Raw genomic sequence first — 27,732 nt, forward strand, 5'->3', positions numbered from 1 at the left:
ACAGTATATTTAATTCTTTTTTGTGTTGATTTAAGGATTTTATTCTTGATGTTCAATTTTCTTCCAATCATCACCACCCACCTTGGCTCTAGCTCCTCATGCAGAACTATTATATTTCTGCTACAAGCGTGTTGCTACTTTTGCTAAGATCTTTGAATACACTGCATAATTTGACTCTGACATTTTTCCCAGTAAATTCTTCATTTCTTTGCTTTTTCAGAGCCTACTTTACAATATAATGGATGAATTCAATTCGGCTTTTCTTGCTTGTTTTTTGAAAAGTGTGAGCCTACAAAGACAGGTACATCAGTGCCCTAGGCTAACAGAAGTTATTTACGGGTCACGGTGAGGCACTGAATGGAATCTTACGGCTCTTGTGTGCCTATATCTGTATGTGTATGCCATTATATGTCTATCTTAGTCAGGACAAATCTCCAAGATTCAACATAAGTAAAACTCGAAGCCTCTTTCTTATTTTCTGAAAGTTTTCTGGAGTGTATAAAGGACCACCCATCTTCTCAATCAGTTCTACATTCACTTTCAGTTCTTGGTATCAAACCATGCAAAAGAAACTCACAGACCCTATTCCATCCCTAGGAAATCCATTACTCCAAAAGTGTGTTGGCTTTGTCTGGCCGAGGTATACCACATATTTTTTAAAGAGTACATGTTGCTGCTTTGTTTAAGAGTCACAGTTACAGTCGTCTGTTACTGATATTCTTTCTTTTATTTGAGTCTCCATGACTCTGATGCTTTTCACAAGTAAAAATTTAAGGCTAGCAAATAAACACATTTTATTGAAAGTGAAATTACTCCTTTCTTATTTGGCTTGATTTCCTGGTGAATAATGGAGTGTGTGCTGCTCATTCTCTCATTTGTGTCTCTTTGCAACTCCATGGACTGTAACTTGCCAGCCTCCTCTGTCCATGGAATGTTTCAGACAAGAATACTGAGTGGGTTGCCATTTCCTCTTCCAGGGATCTTTACAACTCAGGGATCAAACCCTCATTTCCTGTGTCTCATGCATTACAGGGAGATACGTTACTGCTGAGCCATCAGGGAAGAATAATGGAGTAGGAAATGGCAACCCACTCCAGTATTCTTGGCTGAAAACTTCCAGGACAGAGGAGCCTGGCAGACTACAGCCCGTGGGGTCCCAAAGACTTAGACATGACTGAGTGACTAAGCACACACACCTGGTGAATAAATGCTCTTTATTCTTATTAGACCTTTATTTTTTCTTAAATTATATTTCTACCTCTATTCCTAAAATCAATCTGGATGCAGCATGTGGTAGATAACAGACTGAAATTACATTTCAAAGTTACAAAAACACCTAGTTAAATGATATCACATAATTTATTGGTAATTGATGTTATCTTTCAGTAAAATAAAATATCTTAGCAACATAATATATTTATAAGCCTTTTAAAGAAATTGAATTCAGTCTCAAAAAGAAAAAAAAAAGGAAAGGAAAAATATACCAAACTACAAAACATCAACAGGAAATACCTTTGATTTACATTAATTTTAAATAGTTCTCTTAAAAAAACAAAAAACAAAAAACAACACTTTTTTGTTATCATTTCAACTATATTTTCCTCTGGTACTGGTTTCTCTGTGAAGTGAAAACTGATGAATCTGTATTTCCTGACATTGTGGTGGTTGCCAAGTCCAGTTCCAACTCTTTGTGACCCCATGGACTGCAGAACTCCGGGCTTCCCTGTTCTTCACCATCTCCCAGGAGTTTGCTCAAATTCATGTCCATTGAGTCAGTGATGCCATCCAACCATCTCATCCTCTGACCTGCCCCCCCTTCCCCTCTTGCCCTCAATCTTTCCCAGCTTCAAGGTCCTTTCCAGTGAGCCAGCTTTCTACGTCAGGTGGCCAAAGTATTGGAATTTCAAGTTTAGCAACAATCCTAACAGTGAATGTTCAGGACTGACTGCCTTTGAGATTGACTGGTTTGATCTTCTTGTAGTCTAAGTCAGGAGTCTTCTCAAGCATCACAATTTCAAAGCATCAGTTTTTCGGTGCTTGGCCTTCTTTATGTTTTTTGGACCAGGGAGGAATTGGCAGAAGTCATCCTTCTCCTGGACACTGGGCTGCAGACATCAGAGGCAAGGACTGGAATGTGACTCTTGGCCCACAGGTACCCAAAGTGAGCAGGGGCATGGGAGAGGCACGCTGTGTCAGTAGCAGACATCCAGTAACTGTGTGTTTCATCAAACATAGTTGCAGCAATTCTGACATATCTCCCCAGGATATTAGAATACGGCAATATTGCATGATGGGTGAAACTAGTCTCACTCCTTGTGAGGTCTCATTACTGGGTGCTGGACTAATGCGATCAGTGTAAACCATCCCGTATGTGGGCCCAGTCATTGCATTAACTGGATGGGAAATCATTTGTATGGGAAAAAAACACAAAACATAAAAAATGAGGTTTTCTGGTGAGCTGACTGAGAAATGAAAAAGAAAAGTCCTTTACACTTTTATAACGAGCTTATCATAAGGTGATATTGAGTCCTGATTTACAAGAAAGTGTCTAAGTAACAGGAGGTTTTCACAGTCACAAGTAGGCTAGTCAAAGCTACAAGAAAAAAAAAAGAGAGAGAGAGCTTTGAGAGTTCAGTTGAGATTCCAGTAAAGGAAAAATAATCTCTTGGACTTGTAGAGTGCTTTTGTAACATAAAAAATATAGGGCATGAAGTGATTAAATATTAATGCCCTTTAGCTGGTGTTTCCAGGGGAATATTTAATTATAAAAGAAGGGTTATTGTGCAGCACAGTTGGAGATGGGCTCAGCGAGACACAAAGATTTGGCAGGAATTAGGATACAGCTCATTTGTGCATGGTAATGAGTGGACCTTCACTGTATAAGCAAAATACTTGATGAACATTTTTCAAGTGCATTATTTTGAGTCATGCAAGAACACTTTAAAATAAAACACATATATCCATTATGTAATGCCAACAGCACTGTCCCCATCAAGTCCAGCACTAACTATACAAATAAGCCTGAGATTAGTTAAAACCAAAGTATAAGATGTTTGGTACAGAGCAAATTAAACATCGTATTTGGTCAATAATCTAGTTTCTCAATCTCCAGTGAGCCTGTGGGGCTTCATGAGTCCGATCACTGGCGTTTTGCTCAGTGGTTTGGTGTTTAGTGATACTGAGGGGCCTCCAGAGGAGACAGAAGTCAGAGTCTTGAAAGAACCAGAAAAAAGATTTCTGTCTCTGCTGTCGGGGTGGCACTCTGGCGCCATAGTGATATAATGACGGAAGCCGTGTCATCAAGAGTCACAACTGGCTGTGCTTGGGCAGCTGGCACAACGGAACATGCTCCCTGGTGTCCTCTGAGCCCCGTGCACATACGTCACCTTACACATCCCTCTTGCCTTCACTCTCCCCACGTTACTTCGGACAATAAGCTGGGCACCCCACTCTGCTCTTAGGCTAGAAGGCAGAGGCATCCAGTGCAGGCGGATTAACAGAAGTTTAAAGCAAATCATCTCCACTTTAGGAAGACATAGGTGTTAGGTCAAGCTCCCAAAACAGAAGAGAATAAAAATTAAAAGGCTGAGGTTGCAAACACATTAAGAGTAATAACTTCTGTCCTTCAAAATACACTACCAACATATTTGAAAAGATACTTTCAATACATTACAGATCTCAGAATTCACCTAACCCCAAATGCTAGCATCAAAGTCTATGATATTCTCTTCCTTGTGAAACACTGAGGTGATGAAAAACTCAGGCCAGATGCTCTTGGAAATATGGAAATATAATGCTAGGCAGAATTCTATTCATTGGAAAATCTTATCTGGAAAAAAAAAAGTGAAACAAAAAATAAGAATTTTAAGATGTAACACCTAATGTGACAAGACCATCTGTTGAAAAAAACAGAATTTATGAATTTGGGATTTTTAATTTTTTTTATTTTTAACTTTATTGAACTACAGTTGACTTACAATGTTTTGTTTCAGGCATATAACAAAGTGATTCATACATATATACACTCCCTGTTTTTTAGATTCTTTTCTTATATAGGCTATCACAGAACAGAGAGTCCCCTGGGCTGTGCAGCGGGACCTTGTTTCTTGTCTATCTTATGTATACTGGGATGTGTATATTCATTCAAATCTCCTGATTTATCCCTCCAACTACATTTTCTCTTTGTTAAGTTTGTTTTTGATATTGATAGGTCTGTTTGCTTTGTAAATAAGCTCATTTGTTTTATTTACTAGATAATGATATCATATGGTATTTGTCTTTCTCTGATTTACTTCTCTTAGTATGATAATCTCCAGATCCATCTATGTTGCTCTAAATGGCTTTATTTCAGTCTTTTCATGGTTGAATAACATTCCATTTTATGTCTGTACCACATCTGTGCCCATTTCTCTGTCCATGAGGTTGCCTCAAGTCTTGGCTAGTGTAAGCGGTGCTGCAATGAACACTGAGGTGCACGGATCCTTTTGGATTATGGTTTTCTCTAGATATATGCCCAGCAGTAGGATTGCTGGGTTATATTGTAGTTCTATTTCTAGTTTTTTAAGCAACTTCCATACTGTTTTTCATGGTGGTTGTACCAATTTAATTTACCACCAACAGTGTAAGGGGGTTTCTTTTTCTCCACATCTTCTCCCACATTTATAGTTTGTAGACTTTTTTTGATGATGGCCATTTTGACTGGTGTGAGGTGATAATTACTTCATTGCAGTTTCAATTTGCATTTACCTGATAATCAGTCATGTTGAACATCTTTTCATATGTCTCTTGGCTATTTGTATCTCTTCATGGAGAAATGTATATTTATGTCCTCTATTTTTTTGTTTGTTTGTTTTGTTTTTGACATAGAGCTGTCGGTGTATTTTGGAGATTAGTCCCATGCTGGTTGCTTTGTTTGCAAATATTTCCTCCAATCCTGTGGGTTGTCCTTTCATCTTGCTTATAGTTTCTTTTGCTGTGCAAAAGCATTTGAGTTTCCTTCAGTTCAGTTCAGTTCAGTTCAGTCACTCAGTCGTGTCTGACTCTTTGTGACCCCATGAATCGCAGCATGCCAGGCCTTCTTGTCCATCACCAACTCCCGGAGTTCACTCTGACTCACATCCATCGAGTCAGTGATGCCATCCAGCCATCTCATCCTCTGTCGTCCCCTTCTCCTCCTGCCCCCAATCCCTCCCAGCATCAGAGTCTTTTCCAATGAGTCGACTCTTCGCACAAGGTGGCCAAAGTACTGGAGTTTCAGCTTTAGCATCATTCCTTCCCAAGAAATCCCAGGGCTGATCTCCTTCAGAATGGACTGGTTGGATCTCCTTGCAGTCCAAGGGACTCTCAAGAGTCTTCTCCAACACCAGAGCTCAAAAGCATCAATTCTTTGGCACTCAGCCTTCTTCACAGTCCAACTCTCACATCCATACATGAACACAGGAAAAACCATAGCCTTGACCAGACAGACCTTTGTTGGCAAAGTAATGTCTCTGCTTTTGAATATGCTATCTAGGTTGGTCATAACTTTCCTTCATTAGGTCCCGTTTATTTATGTTTGTTTTTATTTTCATTACTCTAGGAGGTGGATCAAGAAAGATATCATTGCAATTTATGTCAAAGTGAGTTCTTCCTATATTTTCCTCTAAGAGTTTCACAGTGTCTGACATTAAACTTAAGTCTTTTATCCATTTTGAGTTTATTTTTGTATATGATGTTTGATAATGTTCTAATTTCATTCTTTTATATGTGTCTGTCCAGTTTTCCAAGCACTGCTTATTGAAGAGATTGTCTTTTCTACATTGTATATAGAATTTATGGATTTTGGAAGTGGGCAGGGCTACTTATGTAGTAAAAAACCCACCTGTAGAGGAGACATAAGATGCAGGTTTGATCCCTGGGTTGGGAAGATCCCCTAGAGAAGGAAATAGCAACCCACTCTAGGATTCTTGCCTGGGGAATCCCATGGAAGGAGGAGCCTGGCGGGCTACAGTCCTTAGGACTGCACAGAGTAGGATATACCTGAAGCAACAACATAGCACACATGGATGGAGAATGGACATTTAGTCACGTGCATATTTCCTATCTGCTTGACTGATGTAGTAAAAAAATCAGGAAGCCCCCAAACAACAAGATTTGAAAGAAATTCAATTCTCAGAAAGCATTTCAAACCAGCATTAAACATTTACCTATGACTTGAAAGTCAAAAGGTATCACAGCATGAGAGAAATGGACATTATCTGGAAACTGTGTATATAGATTGATACCCCTTTGAAGGAGGATCCTGGGTGTATATTTGCCCCTGGCTTGTGATACAGGAATCATTAATGATCTTTATGTTGATTAAGATCCGTGTTTCATTGAGTGTGCTTTAATGCCTCAACTTATCCCATTGAGGCATTAAAATATAAATCTCCCATTAATCAATAAAATCAAAAAGAATCCACAAAAATTAAAAATATTAAGAATATTTCAAAAACAAGTACATATTTGAATAAATGTTCATTCTTTATTAACAAATATTATACAAATTCTGCTAAATATGGGCAAAAAAAATCAATGGGCTTTAATTTTTCAAACATTGATCAGAGTATGATGAAAAACAATGACAACATATAGAAGAAAACACATAATAACATTTTTTTAATTTTAAAAAGTATTAGAATAGGCAAAAAACAGATGGTATATTGCATAAGGAAGCACACATAAAGCCAAACTCTTAAGAAAAGCAAGAGGATAGCAGATATAAAGTATGGAATAGTGATAATTTCTGAATGGCTATATGGTCACAGAATGCCACACAGTTCTTTGGCTTGCTTTATGAGTTCAGAATTTTTGGACATTTTATTCTTCTCCCTTACATTTATATTTTATACTATATATATATATATATATATACACACACACACACACACACACACATATATATAAAACATTTATTTAGTTTATAAATATGTTCTAAATTACATTTTGAATAAATCTAGAAGTGACTTCCTTCAGGTAAGATTACCAGAGGGTACTTGACAAATTTAGCATTTCATTTTAAAATAAATCTCTTTTTTCCCTGCTTCTATTTAACTGTTTTATTTTTGGATATATAATTCCAGGACAAGATAGTTTTTATTTTCAAGAAATATTTTGTGTTCTTGCAAAATGTATGGAATAAATGTCAAACTTTTCACTTTTTTACAAATCTCATCGAAAATATTTCTGACAAGTCTGAAAAAGTGTTTTTCTTTTCCTTGTAGCTGTAACTAAGCATTTTCAAGCCATCAAACATACTATTCTAATATGTCAGCTCAGCATAACTGCAAAAATACCATAACATAATTTTAAGATGTTCACTGTATTGTTTAATGGGTAGAATATATCTATAGTTACCTGCAAAATGTATTATCTACATGAAAATTGTCTGGAAAAACTATTAGATTTAAATAACATTTAACTCTGATGTCCTAGAAAGTAAAAATGAATGTTGAAATAAAAGAAAATATTTATCCTAACATTTATATTTATACTAAAATTTAAATTATTTTTATGATTAACCATAGTTAAAACTGATTTTTCTACAAATTAAAAAAATTAATTCCTGTGTGTAGAAATAATTATATATACACACATATATGCATGTTTAATATTAAAACAAATTTTCTAATTAGAATTTAAGCATATGACAGAACCAATACAATATTGTAAAGTTAAAAAATAAAAAATAAAATTAAGTAAAAATTAAAAAAAAAAGAATTTAAGCATACCATTTCATAGCAATGTAGACATTTTTACAGAATGTTTTCAATAGACATTTGGTCTAGAGATAAGTAATTTTTCATTACCATTTGCTAAATGAGATATTTTATAATTTTTATAGTCATAGATTTGATTTCACATTTTTCTCTTGTGATTGATTGAACTTCTGAGTCACAGATCTTGTCTCATTACTGAACATTTTCTTTGACCATTACAACATCAAATATTAACTTTGGAAATTTCTACAAAGAAATTTTCCAAGTGTATTTTTCTTCTCCTGCTTTTATTTGGCTTTCTACTTTTATTGGCTTTCTACTCATACCAAGACAATATCATTTGATTATTTGTTGATCATTTTGATTCAGTGATTGATTACATTAATTCAAAACTCCCAAGTTAAATCTTCCTTAATATCCCTTGAATAGATTCTTTTAAACAGAACCCCTTTCATAGTGATAGGTTCATGGTGGTCCATTTAAGAAGTTGATCTTTCTGTATTTGTGACAGGGGTGGTTGTGAATGGGGCAACTCAGGTGTCCACCATCACTAGAGTGATTAATTAAAGCCAGGGACATACCCACTGTGAGATGCTATTTAGTGGCTAGAAGTATCAGATACACAGTAAGAAGCACTGATAGATTTAATAAATTTTGTTGTGCAAAAACTACAGTACTCATCAAGGACAGAATTTCAATGATACACATCAAGTTCATTACATCGGTCACCCATGGAGAGGAGGTAGCTAGAAATGAGAAAGGATGATAAGGAAGAAATTCCAATCAATCAAGCAGGAGGGCTTTGCACAGAGTGGAACAGGGGAAGGGAAATTAGGACAGAGCGCTGCCTGCTGAAAGGTGTAAAATGTCTAAAATTTAGAAAATGGTTTTTCTCCTGAGAGTTTTACAGAGCTATTTCAGTGTCCATGACAAAGTGTGAGAGAATTTAGCTATACTATGTTTAGCTAATTGAGCTTAGCTTGTAAGCACTTTTTGCTGTTTTTTGAACACGTAAGAAATTGCTTGCACTCTGTGTCTTGGCATATGCCCTCCTCCTCTCTGCGCTGTTCTCTGACATGAATCAGTCACCTTCTCAGTAAAGACTGTGCTATCTAAAACCGAGCTTAACTTGAACACAATATTCTGTTCATAGAAACACAGATTGTGAAAAGGGGAAAACAAGAACCAAGCAACCTAAGGTTCTCTATGGTCACCTCCACACTGTCAGTCACTCATAAACAACAGAATGTGGTTTAGAGACTGTCCACATCCCGGAGGCAACTTCTCCAGCAAATGCTTCAATTCAGTTCAGTTCAGTTGCTCAGTCGTGTCCGACTCTTTGTGACCCCATGAATTGCGGCACGCCAGGCCTCCCTATCCATCACCAACTCCTGGAGTTCACTCAAACTCACGCCCATTGAGTCAGTGATGCCATCCAGCCATCTCATCCTCTGTCGTCCCCTTCTCCTCCTGCCCCCAATCCCTCCCAGCATCAGAGTCTTTTCCAATGAGTCAACTCTTCGCATGAGGTGGCCAAAGTACTGGAGTTTCAGCTTTAGCATCATTCCTTCCAAAGAACACCGAGGACCCATCTCCCTTAGAATGGACTGGTTGGATCTCCTTGCAGTCCAAGGGACTCTCAAGAGTCTTCTCCAACACCACAGCTCAAAAGCATCAATTCTTCAGCACTCAGCTTTCTTTATAGTCCAACTCTCACATCCATACATGACTACTGGAAAAACCATAGCCTTGACTAGACGGACCTTTGTTGGCAAAGTAATGTCTCTGCTTTTGAATATGCTATCTAGGTTGGTCATAACTTTCCTTCCAAGGAGTAAGCGTCTTTTAATTTCATGGCTGCAATCACCATCTGCAGTGATTTTGGAGCCCCCCAAAATAAAGTCTGACACTGTTTCCACTGTTTCCCCATCTGTTTCCCATGAAGTGATTAGCCTTTCAATATTGACATAGCCTCCCCAAACCATGTATATAGTTTGGAGTGGAGGTATTCAATTTCACACAGCAGGTAAACTGGAGAGAAACTTCAGTCAAAATACTTTGCTTAAAGTATTAACACAGAAGAACAACAAGCAAATGCTGTTATTCAATTTTAATTAATTGAATAAACAAATAAATATGGACTGGGTACTTCAAGAAGGGCTGGAATATAGAACTGGATAAAAATGACTTTTCATCCTCCTTGAGCTTATATTATAAAGGAATATGAAGGTAATAAGCAACTGATGAGCAAACATTTATGGAATATTAGTGGTGAGACCTAACAAAACAGAATTAACAGACTGGGCACTATGGAAATTTTAAACAGTACAGTCTTCACTGAGAGGATGGGGCTTCCCATGTGGCTCAGTGATAAAGAACCCACCTACCTACGCAGGAGACACAGGCTTGATCTCTGGGTCAGGAAGATCCCCTGGAGATGGAAATGGCAAGCCACTCCAGTATTCACGCCTGGAATATCCCTTGGACAGAGGAGCCTGGTGTGGGCTACAGTCCATGGGGTTGCAGAGTCGGAAAGGACAGAAGCGACTGAGCACAAATGTACTGAAAAGGTGATTGGTTCTTAGAGCTGGATAATATTAGCGAACATCGCAGGTGGGAGGAACAGATGCCAAAACACGGCGTGCAAAAATTTCTTACGTGTTGGAAAAAACAAAACAACAAATGAGTTAAGTTAGGAGAAAATTACTTTCCCAGAGTAAACCAAAAGAGGAAAACAATCACAGTAAACATAGATCTGGAAAGTAATGTAGTCATATTAATAACTTAGGCTTATCCTTTTCTAGGGCTTCCCTCATAGCTCAATTGGTAAAGAACCTGCCTGCACAGGAGACCCCGGTTCCATTTGTGGGTTGGGAAGATCCGCTGAAGAAGGGATAGGCTCCCCACTTCAGTATTCTGGCCTGGAGAATTCCATGGATTGTATAGTCCATGGACTTGGAAAGAGTTGAACAGAACTGAGCCAATTTCACTTTCACCCTTTTCTCAGTAAATGTAGGAGTGTATTTGAACCAGGACATAACACGTTTGACCTGATTTTGAAATGATCACCTCGACAACTCCTGAGAAATAAGATTGACCATTCTAAAAATGGAAAGTATTATTTTTAGAGGCTGGTAACTTTTAACTGACCTACAACTCTCAGACCTTTAAATATTACATGGTAAACATTTTTCTGTGAAAAGTTTTTGCTGGAGGATCTAGCCAGAAGTTGCCCTTCCTAAAGCTAAGCAATCTCTGGTTTATTTTGGATGAGATCTTACTTTTTACTTTAGATGAGACAATTGTCTGGTTCCACCTTCTTGAGTTTAGGTTAAAACTCTCTTCAGGAACTCCTTTAGGAAAGCATCCATCCATTTCCTGCAAGAACATCTTAATACATACTACGTATGGAGTTCTGGACTTCCCTAGTGGTACAGTTGTAAAGAGTCTGCCTGCCAATGCAGGACCATCTATGGTGCCATGGAAAAGTACTCAAACCTGGAATAAAATGGAAGTCTTTGGGCTGGGAATAGTAAGAGTCCTATTCCCTTAAAAATGTTTTCATATAACAAAGCAAAAATGACCAATGATGTTAAATACATAGATTCAGAAAGTTTGTTGATAAAAGCACAATTTAGCAATCATCCAAAACTAGATACAAAAAAAGGTACATCAATCATATTAACATTTTTTTCACCAGCTTATAGCACATAGCTAACTCCTCCAGGGGGGCCCATGATTTCATTGCGGACTTCAGATTTGAAAGAGGAAGGTTTTAATTAATGTAAGTACTCAGTTAATTGTATGGCAGGGGAACTGATGAGCTAATTTTAGTTTTCACATCCATATGTAGTTTTTCTTCTTAAAATTGTGATTTCTATTTTACTTTTCAGCTACATCACAATATAGTTTTACAAACAGAGGGAAAAAAAACTACACCAAATAATTTCCTTTAAGCATACCCTGAAGTATTTAGAGCTCTGAGTCATTTTAGCCATTTTAGCTATAACTCTAAGAATATATTTTACAGGGCTACACTGAATATTTTATCCCTGGTAAAACAGCAATGGAAAGTACAAAATGTATGTTTCCCTTGACTATAAACAAAAGATCATTTTCCATAAACCTTTTGACTTCTTTATTCAATAATTTTCCTAGACACGTCTCAGAGTTCAATATTTTATAGCATCTTTGTACTTGAGAGATTGACTATCCTAACAATAACTCACTGATTTTATGACTGCAAATAAAGGGATGATTTAAATGACAAAATACTCTTAAATATTTTTTTTTAATTTCTCCATCTTACTCCATAAAATATCCCTGGGCGTTAAAATAATTAACACCATAAAATTGTAAAATGTTCCTTGATTCAAATTTAGAATAATAGTCAAGTCCTGATCCTAAAAATTACATCTTAGTAGTGATTGACATTATTGCCTATTGCTAATTGCTTAGTAAATTGCTGTTATTCACAGTAAAATGTATTTCCATTTACCATCTTCAGCAACTTTTAACTTCTACATAGTGGGTAATTTTGTTTGTTTATTCTCACCAGTTTGCAGAGTCAGCAGCATACAAGATAGAGAAAATGGGTGAACATATTTCTTTTAACTACTTCAAGTATGCATGTCCAAGGTCAGCTAATCCTTCAATCCATAAATATCCTTTACTATGTGCCTCAAATCATCTTTATAATCACCATGTTTCAGATAGAGGAAGCTCATAGAAATCCTCCTTATATTTTTACACTTTGATTGAATTAATAAATGTGTTTTGCTGATTGGTTTCAGGTAAACAAAAAAAAGTGGCATCAGTCAATTAGGACCTGATTTTAGTCTGAGAGAAATAAGAAGCCAATGGGGGTGTTTTGAGCAGGAATAGTGATGAGACCTTACTTCCATTTTAGAAGAATTTCTCTGATTCTTATGAAGGAGCTCCTGGAATGGAAAGTCACTTACCAACTAAGATAAGTGGCCATGATGGAATTTTTCAGAAGTGATGACATTCTGAAATAGTTTGGAGATAGAGACCAGGATTTTTTGCTGGCTTAGTGCTAGAGTGAAAAAAAAAAAAAAAAGGCTTTCTTGGTGGATCAGGCAGTAAAGAATCAGGATACAATGCAGGAGACCCAGGTTTGATCTCTGGGTTGGGATGATCCCCTGGAGAAGGGGAAAGAAAAAGAAAAAGTAAGGATAATTCCAAAATATCTTCCCAGAACAAATGGAAGAATAAATTTACCACATAAACAAAGGGTAAGGTTGACAGTGAGGAAGGGATAGCCATTAATGAAGACTTTTATCTTCTTTGTGCTAAATCTGAAATATTTCTATGACCTTCAATTGCAGAAGTCCTAAAAACATCTAGTGTTAAGAAATCAGTCAGGACTGAGGATCAAAATGTGAAAATCATTACATACAGGAAAGACTGTGTCCTGTACATTCACCCCCAAAGCATCACTCAAAACTTTTTATTATCCATTAACCATCATTTATTTCTATACCCATCAACCACATGAAGGGATGAAAACTGCCATTACTCTACTTAATGTCCATGCAATTTCTGATTTAAAATAACAGATGCTGTCTAAATATTTGTTTCTGATCTTGTGCAGTCCAGTGTAACATGCATGCAGCCACCACGTTTATCTTTGAAAATAGACATTTGACCATGTCAGATCTGAACTTTCTTTAGTTTTCCATTGTGCTTGGGTAAAATTTAAAGTCTTTAGAAATTCAAAATGCTTTTCAGCCTGAGTGTACATTTTTTAAAATGGTATTACTTATGCTCAGAATCCACTTTGTACCAAGCAGACCTGATAAAGAATCATGATATCAGAGATGTTTAGAGGTATTTGATGATACTGATGAGTGGTCAGATAGAAACCCAAGGTCTTAGGATCCCATAAAAAGCTTTTCATAATCGTGTCATCATCCTGTAGACCTCATAAATCATTAATTCCTTCCTCAAGCACTTCTCTTTCCTGCCTTTGACAAGCTCCTTTAGCCAGGTTTCCTGTTTTCTAGAAATATTTTTTTTGTTGTTTTACTATTTTCTCCAACTTGATTCTTTTCTATCAGGGCTCATCTATTCCCAATGCTTTCTCTAGTCTTCCCCAGAGGATTCCAGCTAGCCCCTAATCCACCACCATTGATTGTACCCCACCAGGCTCCTCAGTCCATGAGATTTTCCAGCCTAAATACTAGTGTGGGTTGTGATGTCCTTCTCTGGAGGATCTTTCTGTCCCAGGGATCAAACCCAGGTCTCCTCAATGCAGACAGATTATTTACCACTAAGCCACCTGGGAAAGCCCTAATCCACCACTGACCTACAGTAGGCATTTTTTTTTTTCATGTGCATTCATGTTCTTTGACGATCACAACATTTTTCTTATTCCCTTTAGTAGACAGGACAACAGTATAAACCTAGAAGGTGCTTGAATCAGACAGAATAAGACCTCCTTTCCTGAGATGTACACATCCCAGTCCTTGAAACCCAAGAATGTTCATCTTATATGACCAAGGGCATGTTGCAGATGTGATTACGTTAAGGAATTTGGAAGAGCAGCCCACATTATCCACGTGTGTCCAGTAGACTGAGAAGCCTTATTACAGAAGAGAGGCAAGAGGTCAGAATCAGAAGTAGACCTGATAAAAAGAGGAGAGGATAGAGTGTTAGGGGTTTGCAGGCCAGGAAGCAACAAATGGAGGAGTCTGTACAAGGTGAAAAAGGCAAGGATTTCTTTTAAGAATCTCCAGAAGGAGCCAGCCTTGTAAACATCTTGACTTTCTTCTACAACACTGATTTTGGACTTCTGACCTCTAGAACTCTAAGATAAATTGCTACTTTTTTTAAAACTACTAAATTTGTAGTAATTTGATACACAAGCTATAGGAAACGAATACAGAGGTCAAAACATTTATAGGGCTGGTTAATTTTTTACTAATAAAATTGATTTCCGTTAGATGTGGTATTAATATATATCATTACATCATAGACAGCATTTAGAAAACAATTACAGTTATACCTACAAGCTCAATTTCCTGGCATCTGAATTAGATCACATATACATCTGTATGATTGTTGCTCAATCCTAATTGTCATAATGAACCTTACGTAAAGGCAGTGCCGTGCCCTCCCTGTTGCTGTTGATCTTCATATTCACAAGGCTGACACAGAGTCAGGATTCATTCTGCTGCCTTCATCTTTGGTTTTCAGGCACCTGGCACTAAAATTCAAGCTTAATTTCTACTTGCCTCTTCCCTTTGATCTTCGGTTGAACCCTTACCTGACTTTTTGGACCCCTTTCTTCTGAGAGTAATTGTGTACCATAAGATAATCTTAAGATGTAGGGTATGTGCAAAACCAATAAAGGGAAAATACAGTCAGTGTTGCTAAGTGAAATAAGATTCAGAAATCCTTTGGATGGAGGCCAAGTTGACTCAACAATAGTGAAGAAATGACCTATGAATCTAGAAAGATTCAGCTATATTGAATTCTGAAAAGCTGTGAATCTGTGACAGCTTAATTTTTATTTACTTTGGATTTTCCTGAAAAAAAAAATAATAAGTTCACTAAGGCAAAATGTTATGGAAGAAATCACACGAGCCTCAAAAGTGAGTCTCGAATGCACAGAAGGAAATATCTATAAAATTTATTATCTATCACTTACCTATGTCTTCAAACCTCTGCAGGACTATTCAATCTGCTGTTACACACATACAATTTCCATAGTACTGGAATGGCAATAAATACTGCGGGAAAAATCTGTTTTCTCGCCAACTCATTGAGCTCCTTTCATGATTTATGTTCAACTTGGAGCCCACCAAGGAATGATGATAATAAAAATCTAGCCCAGAGTAATAGAGCTGCTGGGCCAGGATTTCCTTCACACTCCTCTCTGCAGGAAGAATATGAGACTTGCTGAGTAAAAATCTGGAATGAGATTTTTCTCGCCATCTCTCCCATTGTATCTTTCAAATATATACAATTTTGGAGCTGCTGGAAGAATGTCTCTTCCTAGGAGATTATTAGTTCATTCCTGGATCCCTTAATGATTTGCTATATCGTTTTTCACTTTTTTTTTTTAATGGTCATGACATAAGCTAGTATTTTGCATCTTATTCTATTCCGTTCTTCATGCTTGAACAAAATGTCTGAGATTCCTTAGACCTGACATACTCACAGATATCACACATAACTATTATGCTTTTATTGAAATGAGGGCAAAGCATAGCGCTTTAAATATATTCATACAGATATGTGTTCCTTTTCATGCACAAATTCATACTTAATGTAACTGTTTCTAAATTGTTGACAATGTGCTATTTTGTTCTTATCCTTTACAACTGGGAGCTTATCCAGTCAACTTAATTGCTGTGGATTCTACCATTGTCACCTTCTCTAACCCTGCAATTAATGCAAAAAATGTGTGAAAAGCGTTCTTAGGTTTTCACGCTCACGCTCACATACATGTATACACACTTATAAAACAAAATCAGCCTCTACCAAATGTAAATGAAGGTAAACGCATGTCAATAGTTTTATAGTATCTCTGAACACATACCAAACTTTTAATAGCTAAGTGTTTTCACCAGTTTAATAAGGTTTCTTCACTCTACGTGGATAATATTCCCAACACCACAGTATATCTTCTATCTAACATTAGGAAAAGGAAAATTTAATATGTAAACAGAACAGAATTCTCAGCATTAGAAGAGGATGCTTCAGAACACTGTTCATTTTGCATCTATTATTCTGTGGCATATGATGGTTTATTGCTTTCAAATTGCCTTTATGATACGGATATTTGGAAACTGAAAGTGTGTGTGTGTCCCCTCTACTAAAGAAAGGGCTGCATGTTTTGTTTTGCATCAACAATAAAAACATTTTGCCTTACAAGCAGATGATATGTAGTTAAACTAAAACTTGGAGGGAAATTGAAAAACAAAATATTAACTGTGCTTTCAGACAGAAAATATGTTCAGATCAGTACTCAGGTAAACCACTATGGGTTTTCAATATAAGCTGCAGAAAAATACACTGATTGTAAAACAAAAGTCAATATTTTGATTAAATGTAGAAATAAAATTTAATCTCCTTTCTCAAATATATAAGAACATAAGCATGAAATGGTAAATGGTGAAAAGCAACACAAAATCACTGATGGTCACCAATAACTGGGGGAAGCCAAAACTTCATGCATATATTTTAAAAGTAATTAGTGCCTGCCTGATACCAGATACCATTCCATATCCATGGAATGGATTCCATACCATTCCATGCACTTGTATTGTTTCATTTAACCATCAAAACATCCTTATGAAGGACTGCTATCATTATTCTGATTTTTCCCAAGTCACATGAAGCACAGAGAACTTAAGTAATTGACTAGGAGTTAAAATTTTACCCAAACCCAGTGAATAAAGAAAGGTTTAATTCTAGCAGACACTAAACTATACTTTAAATCACTGAATGCCACAGGGAGGGGAAAAAGAAAAAAAAAAAAAAAACAAGATAGAATGTAGACATTGACTCATTTATTTTATGATAGTTTCGTATGAGATGTTACTATGAATTGAGGATTAAATACCTGTTTTATTTAAGAAATACTGCAGATAAAATTGGCTTCTATATGAAAGCAATTAATTTCTAACTTCCTAGAATATCAATGCTCATAATTTAATTTGTCAAATTCTAGGTGGAATAGGAAAAAATTAAAATACTTCCAAAGTGTACAGCATATTTTTAAGCAAGAAATCTCTAATTTACAGGGAAAATGTTAACAGATATGCGGATGTAAACATTAACTACTTTTGTTTTATGCAAGATATTGCATTTAAAACCTATGTCAAATTTATAGCAGGCAAGAATGTTTTTTTCCCTTTATTTTTAAAATTTACTTTTAACTGGAGGATGATTGCTTTGTGGTGTGTGGTGTCAGTCTCTGCCTTACACCAAGGTGAATCAGCCATCAGTTCACACCCTCCTCTCTCTCCACCCCTCCCCACCCACCCCTCTGGCTCATCACAAAGCCCAGGGCTGAGCCCGCTGTGCTGCTCAGCAGCTTCCCACCAGCAATCCACTGTGCAGGTGGTGGTTTAAATATGTCAGTGCGAAGCTGTAGACGAAGGGTGTGTTGCTTATAATGTATGTATTAAAACTTTAACATGCTGATAAGAATGAGAAAGCAAGAACGAGAGGAGTAAATTTTAATAAAGTAAAAAAAAAAGAAGAAGAAGAAGTAAAGGATGGCAAATGTTACTCAGAAAATAATCAATTCAAAATAAGATAGGGTACTAACCTGACCAGTAATTTGTACATACAGATTCAAAAAAGGTACTAACCAGACCAGTAATCTGTAACATACAGATTCAAATAAAAGCAAATTATCATTTTCACCTGCCAGATCCGGCTGGTGGAATAGAAGAGGAAGAAAGAGAACAATAAAACTGTAGAAAATAAAACAATGTCACATAAATTGCTAATAAAAGTGTGGATAATTGCCATGTTTTCTCAAGTAACTGGGCACAGTTTTATCAAATTATAAATTCATATGAATTTGCTTCATAAATCCTACTGTGGGGTCTATTTCCCGGAGATAAAATCACACATGTATGAGTGTGTAAGCCATGGTAGGTCTGGAAACATCTCAGGCTGGAGGCATGTTGAACAGGATATGAAAGGTTAATCCACTAAATGCCTAATAATTTTTACCCAAAATGTCTACTTAATGGCACATAAAGTGGCTGGAATAAGCTGTGCAGATACTAGTAGAATTTAATGAAGGAAATGCAGACCATCTGTGAGAATCTTAAAATCTTTTGGAAACCTCTTTACTGAAAATGCCAGCTGGTCATCTATAATCTAATGCAATATTAAATATTGAATAATTTTGAAAAGAGGACTATCACAATCAAAATTTTATAGTATAGAGTTATTCTTAAACTTCATAAGGTATTTACTTCAGTGAGAAATCAAAGGTTTCTTGGTTATCCTCTCCATCAGATGGCAAGGGCTACATTTGGTTTATGAGGCAAAACTTGTCATGCACTCCACGCTATATCTTGGACTGTTTAATTATGTAATTGTGTTTTTAAATCACATTAATCTGTTATAGCATCTATATAGTCCTTTAAGATTTCCAAACTAATAATTTTACAGGTACCCAAATTAATCTGATGACTCTCTTTGATAAATGTATTAAGGAATTGTTATAAATAATGATAATTGGACATTGATTATGCACTTGGAATTGTTGTAAATACTTTAAATATATAAAATTTAATCTTATCAATATATCCTTGAAATATATGTCATTCTATTACTCTAGTTTTATAAAAGAGAGCAAAAAGTCACAGAGAATTTGGCCAGGTTGTCCAGCTACCAAGTGTTACCATGGACTTTGAATCTAGGAAACATACTCCCCTATCTGAGCATTTAAACTCTATACCATATTTTCTTCTTCAGAAACCTAGCACTACCTAGTTAAGACTCCAATAGATAACACTGCACACATCATTAAGAAACTTGAATAAATGTTTCAAAAATCTTGTCTAATACCCAATGGCCCCATAGTGGTGGCGTTTCATGATCCGGGTTGTGTAACAAAGAACCCATGATCAATCACATGGATTCAAGTCCATTTTCCACAATATTATACTAGAGTGATGTTGTTAAGAAAGAGGCCAAAGATTTTCTAAGCCTCAGTTGTCTATCCAAAGCAAAACTAAATAATATCGACAACATAGCATAGCTAGGAGGATTAAATGAACCAATGCACAAGGAAACGCTTTTCTAAACATTTAATTTTCTAGTCAGTTTCCTTTGGTTGTTCCCTAATGTCCTTTACCTATTTCAGGATCCCATGCAGGCGTTGCATTTGTTTGCCATGTCTCTTGACTGGTAGTTTCTCAAATTCTTTTTGTTTTTGAAGACCTTGACAGTTCTGAGAAGTAGTCAGGCGTTTGGTAGAATGTACCTCAGTTAGAACTTACATGATGTTTGTCTCATGTTTAGACTGACGTCACAGAACTTGGGAAGATGACCAGTAAACCTTTCCCTTTACTTCATACCAAGGGCACATGCATGCCGTCAACATAGCTTAGCAGTGTTGCTGTTAAACTTGATTACCTGACCAAGGTTTTTTATGAGAAGACAAGGAAGTGCTTTATAGGAATAGGTAAAATAATGTGCATGCTTCTAACCCTTTTTAGAATAAGCATCCATCTCAAAAATATTAAAAAAAGAGCCCATGCATTAATATCTCCTTATCTATGATATATGATATAATCTTAGAAACTCAAAATAAACTGCAAATAAGCAAGTAAGGCAACCAATTTTGTCTTTTTACTACTACAATATTTGATGTTTATAATTTTTATGTTCACCTATTTTATAATGTCACTTTAATTAAAAATTTAATTATGCAGAGATAACGTCATCTGACCACTACAGTCATAGCCATTAGCTTGTCGTGGATTCTATGGTTGATTCATTTTATTTTGCAGCTGAAGAAGCCTCATGCTGAGCACAGACACATCTGACTGGCTCCTCATCCCTGCTGGAAGCTGCCTCTTCTGAGATCCTTGACTTTTATGACCTCAAAAGTAAGTGCTAATATTTTACAATTAATAGTGTAAAAGTAAAAGCGAAAATAGAATATATGATGAACAGGTTCATTTTAAACCACGGATTCCTTAATTCATTCAGATCTTTAGAACTGATTTGCTTGATCAGCCAACCACTGTCAACATGCAGGAAAATCTGAGTTTCCACTGTAGGAATACTGAACATACACATTAGCAGTAGTATTTTAAAGGAGAAAGAAAATTCAATATCGAGGAAGCTTTAAATGTTAACTATGCCTTTTTGCTTCAGACTTCTATAACAGAATATGCATGGAATTTTATTTCAGTGAAACTCAAGATTTCGTGTTTTATTTATCATCAAGTGCAACATTGAGACAGTGAATTCCTAACAATTAGGGGTAGATGTCTCTGAAATGTTTCCTTCCTTTGCAATCTGAAAAGTGATTTGTATTTCTACATGATTTTTTTTAGCTACAAATTTTTTCATTGGAGCATGATTGCTTTGGGCTCCCCTGATGGTTTCTCAGAGGATAAAGAATCTGGCTTTAACACAGGAGACCTGGGTTCGATCCCTGGGTCGGGAAAATCCCCTGGAGAAGGGAATGGTTACCCACTCAAATATCCTTGCCTGGAGAATTCTATGGACAGAGGAGCCTGGCAGGCGACAGTCCACGGCGTCACAAAGAATCGGACACGACAGAGCGACTAACACACAGACACACATGCTTGCTTAATGATATTGTGTTAATATCTGCTGTACAACAAAATGAATCAGCTGTATGTGTATATATATATCCCCTCATTCTTAAGCCGTCCTCCCATAACTACAATGTTTTTATTCTACCTCCTGTTTGGATTAATTGAAAAGATGAAGAGTAAAATAAGGGAAATTTAAAATCCAAAAAAAAGTAGAAAAATATTACAAGGAGTTCTACAAAAAAGCCTGGAAGTCTATGGTCCAAGCAGTCGCAAAGAGTTGGATGCAACTGAGGAACTAACACTTTTATACAGAAATGAAATTTGTTGGTTGATTATATTAAAACATGCCTTCATTCCCATGTATCTTCTTCATGAATGTGATTCCATCTAATCTTATGAAAGGGATTGCCTCCATAGAGACTAAATTAATACTGTAGAATTATATAAAGAGTATCAAGAGCCACTGAATGTTGAGGTAGAAAGAGGCTACATAGCAGAAGGAAAAAGGAAAAATTATATATTTATTTTAATTTCCCAATAAAGGGTCAACAACTTTACCTAGAATAAATCAATTTCATGCTTTTAATCAACAGTATTAAATACAAATGGCTTGGCTTACTTGAAGAAGCTTTATTTTAGGTCTTTTATAATTTCATATGAAAATAACCTCAATAACCCCAATTAAGTATGTGTATTTTTGTGTGCTGTGTAAGCTGGGTACTGTGAAAATAATCCAAAGATCTAATTTTATACCTAGTTTTATAAAGTAAATACTCTATGTATTTCTACTCATCCATCATGTGCTCATACAGACACCTATCAATATTTATGCCAATAGTCATATTTACATTTATTAAAATGTCACAATAAAATTATTTATGTGCAATGTTAAAGTAGTGTGTGAGTACGTTTTAAGTCAAGATATCTAAAGAAAAGGAAAGTAGTTCTGAGTTGAAAGGTATCTATAATCCTGAATTTCAAGTATATTTTAAAAACATACTATAAAAGGTTCTTACCAATTTATATGCAGCCATTGAGAGTGAAGAGAAACTTTCAGTTATGTATTTTCCCATTACTTATCTACCAATCTAACAGGTAGAAATTTCATTTTATAAAATTAAAGGTCATCTGAGATGGGTTCTATCCCTGGGTTGAGAAGACCACTTGGAGAAGAGAATGGCTACCTATCCTAGTCCTCTTGCCTGGAGAATCCCATGGACAGAGGAGCCTGGCGGGCTACAGTCCATGGGGCCACAGAGTCAGACACGACTGAGCACAGCACTATCCACCAATATAAAAGGCAGAAATCCCATTTTACCAAAATTAAGGTCGCACCTGCTTTTTGGCTATGATCCATTTACTTGTGAAAAATTATTGCCCCTCTGAAAACATGTAAGTAGGAAAAAAGTAGAAAATTTCCTATGAAAGGATCAAAAGAAGAAAAAAAAATGTATTGGAATATATCCAAAACCTATTTAGTTCACCAGGACTTGAGATATCTCATGACATGACATATGTTAGTCATTCAGTACTGTCTGGCTCTTTGGAACCCCAAGTACTGTAGCCTGCCAGGCTCCTCTGTCCATGGAATACTCCAGGCAAGAATACTGGAGTGGGTAGCCATTCCTTTCTCCAGGCGATCTTCCCAACCCAGGGATCAACCTGGATCTCCTGCATTGCAGGCAGATTCCTTACCATCTGAGCCACCAGATATCTTAATCCTAGAGAAATCATGACAGAAAAGAAAGAGTGATGCTCTTCTAGAGAAACATAAGCTCTTTTAGAATCTCTACGTGTTTGTCACACAAAATAGTTGGCTTTCATTAAAAAACAAGGCAGGCCAGTACAGTACCAAAAGAGGTCAAATAAGAGAAAAAATTGTATTAGAAAGTGATCCCGGAGGACCTAGATATTGGCTTTGTTATCAAAGTTCTTTAAGTACCAGGGTTATTATCTTTACTAAGAATGAAAAATTAGTGAAAAGGCAGACAGGTCAAGAGAAAATAACCAAAAGGAAACCCTCAACGGTGAAAAAGGATACAAATAACACATGTAAAAACTCAACTACTCCTGAGCAGTATGAATACGAAGAAATCCACGCCAAGGATATTACAGTATAATTGCTGAAAACAAAAATACAAAAGGAAATTCTTAGAAGCAGTGTCAAAATTTGCCATCAGCAACAGAGCCCTTCAAACAGACAAGTCAGCTGTCAACTAGCAGACTTACAGGGGTTTCTATGAGGTGTTACCAAGGAGAAAAGCAAGACATAGAAACAGTCTTTAAAAAAGGAAACTTGCATGCAAATAGTCCCTTCATATGATATGCATATTTGTCTATGGAGGGCAACAGAGAAAATATGGAAACATCCATCCTAGTGAACACAGGAGATAGATGAGCATTGCTTTTCTATGTAGAACAGACGAAAAACAGAAGGCAGAGCCCAAAACAAACATAATTATACAAGGATAAGGAGAATGTATATGCAGACCAAAAACAGAATTGATATATTATTCTGTGTAAAAGTTTATGTAAGTGTCCTTGCATGAATACATTAAATAGCAAAGTAATATCTTCTAAGTCTGGAGTTTATCTACTTTAAGGAGTTAGGTAGAATTTTTTTTTTTACTCAATAATACCAAATTGTGCCATGTTGCTGTTTAGTTGCTCAGTCGTGCCCAACTCTTTACAACCTCATGGAATATAGTCCACCAGGCTCCTCTGTCCATGGGATTTTCCAGCCAAGGATATTGGAATGGGCTGCCATTTCCCTTCTCCAGGGGATTTTTCCAGTCCAGGAATTTAACCTGTGTTCTCTGCATTGTTGGATAAATAATCATTTTTCCCCTGTGATTTGAAGTAATACCTTGAAATCTTTTATGCATTCCTGTCTAAATATTTGTTGTCTTAATTTCTGAGGAAATAGATAAATGACCTCAAGTAATCTGAAATTTTTATTGTTACTGTATCTAGGAAAAATTTTTATCAACATATATAATTACAAATATTCTAAGGTGTTTGGGTTTTATTTATACAATGTTAACTTTGTTACAAAAAAAGAAACCATTTCTTCCTCTCTTAGCATTTTATGTAAGTTAATTTGGGGATGCAAATTGATGACAATTTGAATGTATCTTCCTCTTAAAATGTTTACCCTGGGTATTTGTTTCATAAAGTTCACAATGTATATGATAATTCTTTGCTTACGGTCTATCTTTAATAACTTCTGTGTTGATAAGTTAAACTATTTTCAAAGAAAAGCATTTCTTTTATCCAGATATATAAAATTGGATGAAATATTTACTATTTTTAATTTGGGCTTCTCTGGTGGCTCAGACAATAAAGAAGCCCCTGCAATGCAGGAGATCCGGGTTCAATCCCTGTGTCAGGACCATCCCCTGGGGAAGGGACTAGCTACCCACTTCAGTATTCTGGCCTGGAGAATCCCACAGACAGAGGAGCCTGGTGGGCTATAGACCATGGGTCACAAAGAGTTGGACATGACTGAGCAACTAAGCACATTTTTAATTTCCTAGACACCTGTTGCTCTTTTCCCATTATTTGCCTTGTGATTTCAAAATAGCCAATTTTTAAACAATTTACTACACATAATTACTTCTATTAATCGTGCCCTGAGATACGATAGGTAAAGACTTACTCTCATAATATGCCTCCCTGTTTCTCCTGTAGTTTAGAGAGAGGGAAAGAATATGTAGAGAGGGAGAATATATATTCTGAACAACAAAGCAATTCTGAATAGTGGAACAGTGCACTAGTTTTGGTCTGTGAATTTTCAAAATTCATACAGACTTACTGGCAATTTTCAGTGTGTAAATTAAAACAAGAATTTATAGGCAATTGGTCTGTATCCTGTTAAAAGAAACCGGATTGTACTGACTCACTTTCTAGTTGTGAAAACATCTGGAATTCAATTCAGTTTAGTTCTCCAATATATTTAAAGACATGAATTCAGTGGCATCTAAATTATGTTTCCATTTCTAATCTACTTTGATTCCAAAATAATCTGTAGATAATAGCATTCAAGACTCTCATAGAACCAGTATTCTTCACAAAGAAAGCCATCAAGAAATGTCTGATCATGTATTTTTGCCTTTGTGCTGAAACATATGTAATAAACCGATCCAATAAATGTCAAGGAATACCAATTTACAACTATGTATTTTGAAATTGGAGGAAATAGATGAAACATAAAAATATAAAGGAAGAAACGGTTATATAGAGACAAAAATGTGTAATTGAGTTTGTTCAGCAATGGGGGAAGGGACACCATTTAGACTCTCACTTTCTTCCCAACACCATCTAATTACTGTAATTGACTCAAAGTTATTAGTTTTCTCTTTTTGATTTAAGGTGTGTTCTTTTTATTACTGAATGGATTTTAATATATCTACTAAATACTAATGTTTCCTTCTCTACCTGATACCATTCCCAAGTTAATTCAAAAATGACTACTGAGATTTTATTGGATTTCTGCTAAATTATTTTCCTTTTCATAATTGCATTGTTTTGTCTGTCATATCTTGAATTTCCCCTGAGAATGTAACTTCATATCCTCCTGCATTTTGATATTTTCTCATTTTTTGGCAGACTCTTGATGGATGTATAGAGAGAGACTACATATATTTAGGACAGAGCAAGAATATCTATTAGTAAATTGATTACATTTACAATTGAGATTTCTTTTAAAAGGATTCTGTAAATTACTAATTTAAACAATATAATCTTTAGAGACAATTCTTTATGAAATACACATTTAGTTTGAGTATAATATAAAAATAAACATATTGGCAAAATTCAGCAAGTCACAGACAATGAGTAACTCACTGTGAACATTATGCATTTATTGGGGTGTTACTCATTAATGCTAGGAATCATTTGCTTTCAGGTCTCTTTTTACCTACCTTCTGGCACCTCACCTGGCACATCTATAGTAAATAGTAGAATTGGTAAATCAAGGAAGTATTCAATTAAGCAAAGTATTTTTATACACTTATTTAATAAATTATGTTTCCTTACAAATTGTGATCGTTAAACTAGTAGTAAACCACTAGTGTGGTAAAACTCTTCTTTGAATTACCAATCTGTTTGCAGTTACACACACATGGGAAAAAAATAGTGATGGAATCTATGTACGTCCCAGCAGCCATACAAATCATAATTGCTATGGCAGATTAGAAAGCGAGATGCTCACGTGACTGTGGGCGTCAGGGAAGGACTCGGGGGACGGAAGGCCTGAGCTGAGGGCTGGGGACTGGTCTCACATAGATAAAGGGGGAGGCTAATGAAGATGAGTGTTGGCCACTAAGGCATCCTTGGGATATTTTAAACATACTTTGGGGCAATAATTCTAATATTAGAATTATTCATTCTAATAATGAATAGATAAGAAGGATGTCTGAAATACAGGAGGCAGTTTACCATGAGTTGTGCATACTGAGCAAAGACAGTTGAACTTCAAGTTGTGATTAATAACATAATCACTTGATATTACTGGGTTGTGAGGGAATGTGTGCTCTATCAAACTCTTAGAAACTCGATTCTGTCAATATAAGGTAGAAGGATTTGTGAAGGGAAAAAAGAACATGGAGACCACAAATTAGGAAACTAATTCAATATCAAAAGTTCACGTAAACTCTACACAGGAAGGAAAAGTTTCACGTTCATGCTCATATCCTCAGAACCAATAAAACTTTTTGATACTTAAACATATATGTGTTGAATGAACATACTGTATGTTCAAAAAGAGATGAATTTTGTATTTTACTTGTGTTACTAATTACAGGAACACTGGCAAGTTATTAATGTGTGTTTGGACTTTTAGTCAATATACAAAATGGTCTAATATAGGAGGTAAAATGTCGTATAATTTTAGTAATCCTTTTAATCATTATCATTTCCACCCAGGTGAAGACCGGCCTCCCCAACACACCTGTGATGATAGTTAGACCATCTCAGGTAACATGTTCAGGAGAAAGACAAATACATTTAATTGATATACAAGAACATATATCAGATGTGCAATGAGGATGGAAATGCAGATTGGAAAATAAATTTCATAAAGCCAGAAATAGAAAATACGAGAGTGACTGACATTTCCATTTCTGAGAAGTGTCAACAACCCAGGAAAACTTAGCACTTTCTAGTTCTTTAAATTCCAAGACCTCTTGTTGGTAGTTTAGCCTGGTAGTTTAGTTTCCCTGAGTTGGTGTCTCAAGTGAAGAAAGCTAATTTTGTTAAATTAGTCCCCTGGTAATGAATTATTGGAAAATGGCCTGTGGAATAGTTGATTAATGAATAACCTATTGTAATTATTTCAGCATAATTTAACTCAATGGAAGTAGGAGATTTTTGTGAAACACACAGGCTATTTTTATTTTTTCCTGCAGAGTTATTGATACAGTGACTAAATAGGAAAAGATACAAATTCATTTTGTTCCTCTTTTAATCTGACCCCTTTTGTTTTATAGAAGAAAATACTTAGATCCAACCTTTCTTCCACTGATGGGATATGGTTGGTAATAAATGTATTGGAAATCAATTCCTTTCCAGTCAAGACTCAACTGCTGCTGTCATTTTTGGTCAATTGATTTGTTTTTATTTTTTTGAAAATATCATCTGAACCCATTACCAGGGTGACTCAGCACCCCACCCAGTACCCTTATAATCTCTTTCCGCATATCTGA

At 35.9% G+C, this 27,732-nt stretch overlaps 1 long non-coding RNA gene across 1 annotated transcript; it reads left to right on the forward strand.

Annotated features, from left to right (window-relative positions):
* Nucleotides 1–1,728: 1,728 nt before the first annotated feature.
* Nucleotides 1,729–27,527, forward strand: LOC112444205 (uncharacterized). The gene is made up of 3 exons (XR_003032454.2): nt 1,729–2,152; nt 20,249–20,347; nt 26,954–27,527. It is a non-coding gene; the product is annotated as an uncharacterized lncRNA (long non-coding RNA).
* The last annotated feature ends 205 nt before the right edge of the window (nt 27,528–27,732 follow it).

The sequence above is a fragment of the Bos taurus genome, chromosome 24 (assembly GCF_002263795.3).
Source record: "Bos taurus isolate L1 Dominette 01449 registration number 42190680 breed Hereford chromosome 24, ARS-UCD2.0, whole genome shotgun sequence".
Taxonomy (NCBI): Eukaryota; Metazoa; Chordata; class Mammalia; order Artiodactyla; family Bovidae; genus Bos; species Bos taurus.